Genomic DNA, 11,800 nt, shown 5'->3' with positions numbered 1-11,800 from the left:
TTAGAGAGGTGACTTCAATTATCCTGACTTCACCTCGACCTGGATCAATGAGCATGATTTCATAGTGAGTACCTTCGTGAATTTGGTTATGTCTCATCCTGCTGTTGATCTTAGTCGTACATCCTGTTAGCCTTACAAGGCTTAAAATCTTATTTTGGTGATAAAAAATAAGATGAACTTAACATATTTGGCTAATTGATGATATTTCAGGACTCAAGTATGTGAATACAAAGTCAAATGCTCATAAGGATCTTTAAAAGCTTATACTTCAAAGAAAGATGATCAAATGAAGCTTAAAGAGTCAAAGCATGGATTTAAAGATGTCCTAATAAAGCTTGAAGATCATGAGAGCATGGATGTTGAAGAGGACTTGCTAAAAATATTAAAGAATATTAAAGCTTGAAGACAAGATGGAGCCAAAGAAAGACAAAGCAAGAGAGCCTAAAGAAAAGCATGAAGACTTAAGAGCTTAGAATGTCAAAAGTCATAAGAAGTCTTTATGTAAGTACTTCACATTTAAATATCTTATGGAAATATGATGGAAGCACTTCTAGGGTTAATTATGGACTTAGAGACCTTATTTAAAACCCTGAAAAATGTTTTACAAGAAATTAAAGCAAGAGAGCAAAAAAGATTTTTGAAACCTAAAATGAAAATTTTGAAGTTGGTCTGCCCAAACGACTGAGGTGTACCATCAGAAGTCTGAAGATGCAACCTCAGACAATTGAAGTTTTACTTCAGACGTCTGGAGAATTTCTTCAGAAGACTGAAGAATTAGTTTGTCAATTGAAAATTTATTTGTTGAAACATAGAATAGGCAGAACACCCTCAGAAGACTGAACCCTTAGTTCAGTCGTTTGAACTGGGACTTCAGAAGACTGAACCTGAAGTTCAATCATCTGATTTTGTGTCCAGACTATAATATTAAGTGCTTTAAGGAACATCATAAGACTGAACCTGATAGTTCAGTCGTTTGAACACTGCTAACGACTAGAAATTTTAAATGTTTTAATTTTCAAATAAAGGTTGCTTGTGCCCCAAATTTTCTAAAAACTTGGACGATACTCCAAGTAAACTTGGGCATCACGAAATTACTTTTAGAAGCCTATAAGTACATGGTTTTGCAAATCAAATTATACACCAAGAAAGAAAGAATTGAAAAATCTGCTGAAAGCTATCTTGCAATTAAAGCTCTTTCTTGCTCAACACTTTGCACAACTGAATTGCAGAATTTTTGAAGTGTGATTCATCCTACTTCTGAGTTCTAAGTTGCTAATTGTCATCTAGAAGGAACTCGGTGATAAATTCTCTTGAGTTTCATTATATTTCATATTGATATTTAATTTTTGAAGTACATAGTGATTGAATTTGTACTAATCTGCTCTTTGTGAGAGTGTCATTGTAAGCAACTATTTCTTTTTGTTTCTTGACGATTCCAGGTTATTGGATCATTGACCGAGTGTGGGGTATCACTTGGAGAGGCATTGCTCTAGCTTACTTAAAGAGTGTTTGAGCATGGGGTATCACTTGTAAAAGGTTTGTTCCGCACAGAAAGGAACGACATAGTGGAATCCTTTGTTGGTATTGGACAAAGGCAATGACGTAGGCTGGGGATAAGCCGAACCTCATAAAAAATGTGGTGTCACTTTCTTTCCTTACTCTCTTTAAATTCCAAAAAATATTAACTACGTGGTTATGTTTTAATTTTTGATCATATACACTACATGGATTGGATATTAAATAAACCAAAGCTTAATTTGATTTTGGGATTTACAGAAATCAAAAGGAAGTATGTTAGTTGATCAATACAAATTGCGGAAACCATAAGGGAGTACGTTGATTAGTTAACACCTAAGACTTATTAACTGAAAGTTTATTTAAAGTCCAAAAAGTGTTGTGTATCACATTGGGAAATAAAATCCATCAATACAGGGCTTGAATCAATTATATACACAGGGCTACAAACAAAAACTGAGAATTGTCAAAAAGCTGAATATTATATTGAGTGGTTGATTACTTTAAAGTTGATTGATTGGTTGGATGTTTGTTTAATTTTGATTTACTTGTGTTGTGTTAAGTTTTGGTTTGTGGTTTGAATAATTAACTAAGTCTTGCTGGATATTAATTGAATTAATAAGAGGTCAAAGAATTCATAAAAAGAATTAAAAGAAATTTTAATAATCCAATTCACCCCCCCTTTTGGGACAACTCCTTAACTTTCACACCGAACTATAGGTCGTTGACTTTGGAGGCGAAAGTGGTACACCACTCGATATCTTATAATATTTTGCCGAAGTCTGGGTTAAGGGATCATGTCTCGTGCCTTGACTGCTTTGTGATGTGGTGGTTGTTCACGTGGAAGAAGCTGGACCTCCCTAGACTGATCCTGAGATGGATGTTCATGAAAAAAGTAGGGAAGATGATTATACTGCCATATAGGGGCATCCTATCTAGGATGTTTGTTAAAGAGAGAGTCACGAGGATTCCATATGCAGTTCTAAAGAAGATTAAGAGTACATACGTCTTCTCCTCCACTACTTTGAAGTTGATGGGGTACGAGCTCGCTGGTAACATGTGGGTTCTTACCATCCCTGAGAGAGGTCCAAGGCCTTAGAAACTTCCACAGGAGCAGCCCTATGTGCCGTCGAATGCCGAGATCATGACTGCCATTACTGGTCTCACTGCATATATTGAAAAGCTTAAGACCTCCATCCAGGGTGAGATCAGGGAGCATGCCTCCTCCCAGGCCAGGCATGATGCGTTTTATGCCAAGTTCACCGAGTTCCATTCTGATGTGAGGGCAAACTTCCACATACTCGGTGAGCGCCCGAGGGATATGAATGATGAGGACATTGGCGAGGATCAGATGGAGGTGAGTGGTGATGAGGATGATGAGCATGATGACGGGGAGACATAGAGGTGAGCCTTGGAGATCAGCTGCTCTTTTATTTTATCTATCCTATCCTTTACATACATACATTTACATTTGGGGTCTGTAATAACTTAACAGCTTTAATTTTGCTTTTCGGCTATACATTCTCACCACACACACACACACACACACACACACGGATACTATTATGTGGTGATTGTCTTTTGCTTATACTTATATATATATATATATATATATATATATATATATCTAATGGTTTGATGACTTGCATGTACTTTTATATATATACATATTTTGCTTGATTGATGCCTCCTGCATAGCGGATGCAGTTGATGTGTATTGCCTGCTAGTAGAAATGTTAGGTTCTCGCATGCTCAAAACTGAATGATATACTGTGTGCTTGAACCCTTTTATGTACGTTAGTATGGGAAATGTCCTGTTTACAGATGACATGTTGCTGAATTTTTATTTGACATTTTCCCAAAAATAGTCAAACATTTTCTAAAATGGATGTGCATGCAAAATTTGCTTTTGGATTTTAAAATTCTTGCACTTAGATCAATTCAATTTGAATCATCTAAAACTTGTGCATATATTTAAATGCTTTGTAATTGGCATGTGATTTTGGGAAAAGTTGTATTTTTAAACGAAGTGCTGCCAAAATTTCTTCTAAATTCACTACACACACATCCTACACTCTTATAAAATAAACATTTTCAACTTAGATTGTGATTTTAGAACATCATCTCTTTATGCATCATGAATATTTTTTTAATATAATCTATTCTAGTTTTCTTCAATCACTTTGCTAGATTTAAATCAATATCTTGTGGCAAATTGTATTCTTAAAACAATAATTGGTCAAAATTATAAGAAATGAACTTAAATGAAAATATTTTGTCATGATATGTGCTTATAAATGTTTAAAACACCCGTGTCTTTTGCTCAAGTTATAAAATTAAAGAGAATGCATAATCAAAGGTTTACAAGGTTTAAAATCTTATTTCGATGATAACAAACAAGATGAACTTAACATATTTGGTTAAGTGATTATATTTCAGGACTCATGTATGAGAACCTAAGGTCAAATGCTCAAAAGGATCATTGAAAGCTTATACTTCAAAGAAAGATGACCAAATGAAGCTTAAAGAGTCCAGGCATGGATTCAAAGATAATTTAATAAAGCTTGAAAACAAGATGGAGCCAAAGAAAGACAAAACAAGAGAGCTCAAAGAAAGACAAGCATAAAGACTTAAGTGTTTAGAAAGTAAAATGTCATAAGAAGTCTTTATGTAAGCACTTTGTATTTAAATATCTTATGGAAATATGTTTGAAGCTCTTCTTGGGTTAAAAATTGACATAGAGACCTTATTTCAAAACTCGAAAAATGTTTTATAATAAATTAAAGTAAGAGAGCAAAAAGGATTTTTGAAACCTACAATGAAAAATCTGAAGTTGGTTTGCCTAGACGACTGAGGTGTTCTCTCAGAAGTCTGAAGATGCATCCTTAGACGACTGAACGTTTCACTTCAGACCTCTGAAGTATTTTTTCAGAAGACTGAATAATTAGTTCAGTCAATTGAAGATTTATTTGTTGAAACACCGAACTGGTAGAACACACTTAGAATATTGAACCCTTAGTTCAGTTGTCTGAGTTGGGATTTCAGAAGACTGAACTCGATTGTTTAGTCGTCTGAACACTGTTAACGGTAAATTTTTTTAAATATTTTAAAATTCAAATAATGGTTTCTTGTGCACCAAATTTTCAAAAAACTTAGAAGACACTCCAAGTAACCTTGGGCAACACGAAATTACTTTCAGTAGCTTATAAATACATGGTTTTGCAAATCAAATATACACGAAGAATAAAAGAATTGAAAAATCTGTTTTAGCTGAAAGCTATCTTGCTGCTCTCTCTTGCTAAACTCATTGCAAAAGCTGAAGTGCTGAATTTCTGAAGTGCTAGTCATCACACCACTAAGTTTTGAGTTGCTAATTTTCATTTAGAAAGAACTTGGGGAATTATTCTCTTGAGCTTCAATTGTATTTCATATTAATATTTAAATTCTGAAGTACATAGTGATTGAAATTGTACTAATCTGCTCTGTGTGAGAGTGTTTTTGTATGCAACTAGTGTTTCTTGACAATTCCAGGTCGTTGGATCGTTGACCTAGCATGGCGTATCACTTGGAGAGGTCTTGCTCTAGCCTACTTAAGGAGTGACCGAGTGTGGGGTATCGCTTGGAGAGGTGTAGCTCTAGCCTATTGAAGGAGTGACCGAGTGTGAGGTATCACTTGGAGAGGCGTTGCTTTATCCTATTGAAGGAGAGTGTAAGGTTTGTTCCGCCCCAAAAGTAATGGCATAGTGGAATCCTTAGGTGATTTGCCTAAGGCGAGGACGTAAGCTGGGGATAAGCCGAACCTCGTAAACAATGTGGTGTCACTCTCTTTCCTATTCTCTTTAAATTCCAGCATACTTATAAACTGCATGGATGTTTTAAATTTCATGATCATAAATATTACGTAGTTTGGAAATTAAATGAACTAAAGTTTAATTTGTTTTTGGGATTGCGGAAATTGACAGTGACTACATTGGTTGATCAATAATTTGTGAAAATCATAAGGGAGTAAGTTGATTGATTCAACACTCAAGACTAATTAACTTAAAGTTTACTTAAAGTCTAAGCTTTTGGAAAAAATGTTGATTGTGCAGCAAATTGAGAAAACAAATCCATTAACCACATGGCTTACATAAATTCACAGGGCTCCTAAGAAAGCAAAAATTCTCAAAAGCTGAAATTTTGCAAGTGCTACAAATTGTAGTTGATTGGGTATTTCTGATTAGATTAGTTTGAGTTATTAAATTAATTGATTGTTTGTTTGAGTTTTGATTTACTTGAGTTGTGTTGTGATTGGTTTGTGGATTGATTAAAGTAATCAAGAACTTGCTGTGTGTTTGATAACTTAACAAGAAGTCAAAGAATCCATAAAAGGAATTAAAAGAAATTTTAATAATCCAATTCGCCCCCTCTTGGTACTACACCTTAACTTTCAATTGGTATCAGAGAGGGGTTGTAGCAAATCCTAACTAGTAGTTACATAAATATCTAGATGACACACATAGGAGTAACTCCGTTTGGAGAGGGTCAATCCTCAACTAGGCCACCCATTTTTGGTGGACTCAACTATACCTTTTGGAAACAATGCATGAGAATCTATCTTCATACAATGGATTGGAAGGATTAGAAGGTTGTTACACATGGTAACCTAATCCCTACCAAACTTGTGGATGGAAAAGAAGTCCCTAAAGGTGAAAAAGAGATGAATGATTTAGATCATAAAATGCTGCAAGTTAATTCTAGTGCAATAAATGCCCTATATTGTGCACTTGATATTAATGAACTCAATAGAGTTATGGCATGTAAAACAACAAAGGAAATTTGGGATGAACTAGAAGTAACCTATGAAGGAACCGTAGATGTTAGAGATAGTAGAATAGACAAGCTCACAAGCGAGTATGAAGCTTTCAAAATGAACCCAAATGAAACTATAACAAATATGTATACAAGGTTCACACATATTATAAACTCCCTCAATGCTTTAGGAAAGACATATTCAACCTATGAGATGATCCGGAAAATCCTTAGAGGACTTTCTCCAATATGGGAATCTAAAACTACAGCAATTATGGAAGGAAGAAATCTCAAAAACACATCCTTAGATGAACTCGTAGGATCCCTTCTCACCTATGAGATGACCATAAATGAAAGGAGTGGAAAAAGTAAAGCCCAAGAATCTATTGCATTTAAAGCATCAAACAAAAACTCTAGTAGTGAAGATGAAGAAGATGAACTAGCCTTCATATCCAAGAAACTTGCAAGAATACTAAGAAGGAAGAATAAACTCAAAAGAAAAATCTAGAACTCAAATTTAGATGAGGAAGAAACTAAGAAGAAAGAAACAAAGAAAGAACTTCCAACATGCTATAATTACAAGAAAGTTGGACACCTAAAACCGGATTGTCCAAAACTTAAGAAAGATTCTAAAAAGAAAAAGAAAAAGGCAATGAATGCCACTACATGGGATAATCTAAGTTCTAACAATGCAGAAAGTGAATCAAGTGACCAAGAGGCTGCTTATACTTGCTATATGGCTTGAGACGATGAGAAAAGCTCCTCATCCAAATCCTTTAATAGTTATTGTGATGATTCAGCAAAAAAAACCAATGATGAGTGTATGCCCTCTTTTGAAGAAATTCAAAATGATCTATTCAAGGTGCATAAAATTCTAGTTAATGTAACTAAACGATATACATCATTGAAAAATAATAATGAAGGAGTTATGAAAGAATTGGAATCTTTAAAACTTAGTGAAAGTGAAAAAGATTTAAAAATCCAAAGACTAGAAAGCAAGAATGAAAATGTGATAAAAGAACTAGAAGACCTAAGATCTCAAAATCATAAGAAAGGCATATATAGTTCTAAATTAGAAAATGAAATTACTAAGATGTCTCAAAACCAAGAAAATGTGCAAGAAAAGGGTAAAAATATAGAAAAATCAGAAATAAATGATCTTAAGAAGAAAAATGAGGTTCAAGCTAAAATAATCTACAATTTCACAAGAGGAAAAGAAAAATTTAATAGAATGATAGGTGCACAAAGAATGTCTTTGAATAAAGAAGGCATAGGGTTCAATGGAGTAGAAAATACAAAGAAAAAGAACCTCCATATGGGGTACTTTGCAAAAGCCTCCAAAACTATGCTAGCGCCTCTTCAAATGCCTATGCTCACACTATATGCTACCTATGTAAAAAAAAGGACATATAAAGTTTGAATGTCCATTAAAGAGGAAAGTTGTGAAATTTAAACAAGTTTGGAGAATTAAAGAAACATCTCTTGTTAAAACCATCCAGACCCAAGAAAGTATGGGTACCAAGATGAAAGACAAGTTCATAAACAAATGACTCCCTGGATTAAGTCATTCACCTTTAAAAATTAAGAAAGCTACTTAATCCAAATCAAGGATATTAAACTAGTTGAAATAGAAAATCTTAAAGATGAGTTTAAGAGCTTATTTACAATTATAACAAATACAAACAAAAATGGCATTGTTGTCCAAAATCATAGGAAGATTTGTACAAGGCTTAATTTAGAAAATATTAAGAATTGGAAAGCAATATGATATGAAATCAAAAGAAATAAAAATTGAATCAAATTAAGCTTATTGCAAAAGTTATTTGAGAAAAATGAAGAATATTAAGATGAATGAGAAATACTTAAGAAACATGAGAAATAAATTGAGCACAGTGCACAAATAATTATAATATGCTCCATGCTTATATGATATGTTGTGCTAAAATGCTGACATGTATGATTTTTATATTGCCAAGGACATGATCATGACTTGAATGATATTAATGATTTATGGCTCACTATACATTGCAAATTTGAGCATGAAATTATTGAGCATGGTTATAAAGCATGAATCTTGGTATGATAAGATAATAGTATTGGTATCTATAAAATGTATTGGTATCTTGAAATACATTGGTATCCATGAGTATGTTAATTAATACTTGAGCATGACAATATATTTGTGTCTATTAGCATGTTATGATCTTGATATGATATGATATATGAGTTTGAGATGAATTCTTAACCATATCAATTTACATGCTAGTGATGGATCACATATATATCTCTCGCATAATTGACTAATGGATAAATTTAAGCATGTAATGACATAGATGATATTGAAATAATATTGGTATTATTCTTAATATTAGTATCCATGAGTGCTTGCATGAAGTAAATTAATATTTGAAGAATGCATGATAATTTTAATAGCACAATTGGTATCTTCATGAATACACAGTTTTCAATTGGTAATCTTGACATCTTCATGAATACATAGTCTACAATTCACAATTGGTATATGAATTTATTGAATATAAGATACATTTAATTCAGGGGGAGTTAGACTTGATAAGTAGTAATGATCTATGATTATTGGAAATCATTGAAAATTATGATGTACAATCTGTAGTTTTTCTCATGCTACTTTGGATCTTGTTATCTATCTTTTCATGCATGATGAATGCATATGGTTACTCAATGCCTTAGTATTTATGCGTTTTTCTTGATATCTTACTCTTTTTGATTGATGTCAGGAGGGGGATAAATTTTGGGCAAAAATTGAGCATTATAGATTAATATGTTGGTATTTGATCTTGAATGATGTGAATGAAGTGAATGAAGTGATTTTGATAAATGAGCATTATATTGAAATTAATATTGAACTTGATATTGATATTACAAATATTGTTAAGATTATGCTTATTGTAAGGGGGAGTCTTTTTAAGGCTTACTCAATTTTTACTCCTTGTTTGTCATCATCAAAAGGGGGAGATCGTTGGCTTTACAAGGCTTAAAATCTTATTTTGATGATAACAAAAAAGATGAACTTAACATATTTGGTTAAGTGATTATATTTCAAGACTCATGTATGAGAATGCAAGGTCAAATGCTCAAAAAGATCATTGAAAACTTATACTTCAAAGAAAGATGACCAAATGAAGCTTAAAGAGTCAAGACATGGATTCAAAGATGATTTAATAAAGCTTAAAGACAAGATGGAGTCAAAGAAAGACAAAGCAAGAGAGCTCAAAGAAAGACAAGCATGATGACTTAAGTGTTTAGAAAGTCAAATGTCATAAGAGGTCTTTATGTAAGTACTTCGTATTTAAATATCTTATGGAAATATGTTTGAAGCTCATCTAGGGTTAAAAATTGACTTAGATACCTTATTTCAAAACTTAGAAAATGTTTTATAATAAATCAAAGCAAGAGAGAAAAAAGGATTTTTGAAACCTAAAATGAAAAATCTGAAGTTGATCTGCCCAGACAACTAAGGTGTACCCTCAAAAGTATGAAGATGCACCCTCAAACGACTGAACATTTCACTTCAAACATCTGACTTATTTCTTTAGAAGACTAAAGAATTAGTTCAGTCAACTGAAGATTTATTTGTTGAAACATAGAATAGACAGAACACCCGTAGAAGATTAAACCCTCAATTCAGTCGTCTGAGCTGGGACTTCAGAAGACTGAACCTAAAGTTCAGTCGTCTGACCCTGTGTCCAGACTATATTTCTTAGTGCTTTAAGGAACATCAGAAGACTAAACCCAATCGTTCAGTCGTCTGAACATTGTTAACGGTAAACTTTTTTAAATGTTTTAAATTTCAAATAATGGTTTCTTGTGCTCCAAATTTTCTAAAAACTTGAAAGACACTCCAAGTAACCTTGGGCAACAGGAAATTACTTTCAGTAGCTTATAAATACATGGTTTTGCAAATCAAATATACACAAAGAAAAAAAGAATTGAAAATTTTGTTTAGCTGAAAGCTATCTTGCTACTCTCTCTTGCTCAACTCATTGCAAAAACTGAAGTGTTGAATTTCTAAAGTGTTGGTCATCAAACCACTAAGTTCTGAGTTGCTAATTCTCATTTAGAAGGAACTTGGTGAATTCTTCTCTTGAGCTTCAATTGTATTTCATGTTGATATTTAAATTTTGAAGTACATAGTATTTGAAATTGTACTAATCTGCTTTATGTGAGAGTGTTCTTGTACGCAGCTAGTGTTTCTTGACGATTCCAGGTTGTTGGATCATTGATCAAGCATGGGGTATCACTTGGAGAGGTCTTGTTCTAGCCTACTTAAGGAGTTATTGAGCATGGGGTATCGCTTGGAGAGGTGTAGCTCTAGCCTATTGAAGGAGTGACCGAGTATGGGGTATCACTTGGAGAGGAGTTGCTCTAGCCTATTGAAGGAAAGTGTAAGGTTTGTTCTTCCCCAAGGTAACGACATAATGGAATCCTTAGGTGGTTTGCCTAAGGCGAGGATGTAGGCTAGGGATAAGCCAAAAATCGTAAAAAACATGGTGTCACTCTCTTTCCCTATTTTCTTTAAATTTCACCATACTTATAAACTGCGTGGATATTTTAAATTTCATGATCATAAATACTACGTAGTTTGGAAATTAAATGACTAAAGTTTAATTTGCTTTTGGGATTGCAGAAACTTAAAGTGACTACGTTGGTTGATCAATAATTTGCGAAAACCATAAGAGAGTAAGTTGATTGATTCAACACCCAAGATTCATTAACTGAAAGTTTATTTAAAGTCTAAGCTTTTGGAAAGAGTGTTGATTGTGTAGCAAATTGAGAAATCAAATCCATTAATCACATGGCTTACATAAATTTACAGGGTTGCTAAGAAAGCAAAAATTCTCAAAAGCTGAAATTTCGCAAGTGCTACAAATTGTGGTTGATTGGGTATTTCTCATTAGATTAATTTGAGTTATTAAATTGATTGATTGTTTGTTTGAGTTTTGATTTACTTGAGTTGTGTTGTGATTGGTTTGTGGATTGATTAAAGTAATCAAGAACTTGCTGTGTGTTTGATAACTTAACAAGAGGTCAAAGAATTCATAAAAGGAATTAAAAGAAATTTTAATAATCCAATTCACCCCCTCTTGGGACTACACCTTAACTTTCAACTTCACTTGGAAATATATGGCTCTGAAAATGTTAAATGTATCTCACTTCATGTATCACTAAAATTCATATCTTGTGGGAATACATAAATCTCAAACAATTGGTATCATCAATCGGTATCCTTCAGTCATTTTGTGCTGCATGATCATATTATCTTATTGACTTGATGATTTGAGTGGATCTATATTGAACAGTTTGAGTTGTTGGATGAAAATTGCTGTATATGATTGTTGAACTCAAACAGGTCACTTAGGAACAATTTTATTTTGGGAAATGCTCTACTTTCAAATGGCATGCTGCTGAAATTTTCAAAAATATTCCCAAATTATTTATTGTATCTAAATGGCTG

This window comes from Malania oleifera, chromosome 6 (assembly GCF_029873635.1).
Source record: "Malania oleifera isolate guangnan ecotype guangnan chromosome 6, ASM2987363v1, whole genome shotgun sequence".
Taxonomy (NCBI): domain Eukaryota; kingdom Viridiplantae; phylum Streptophyta; class Magnoliopsida; order Santalales; family Ximeniaceae; genus Malania; species Malania oleifera.
Note: the sequence above shows the minus strand (reverse complement) of the source record.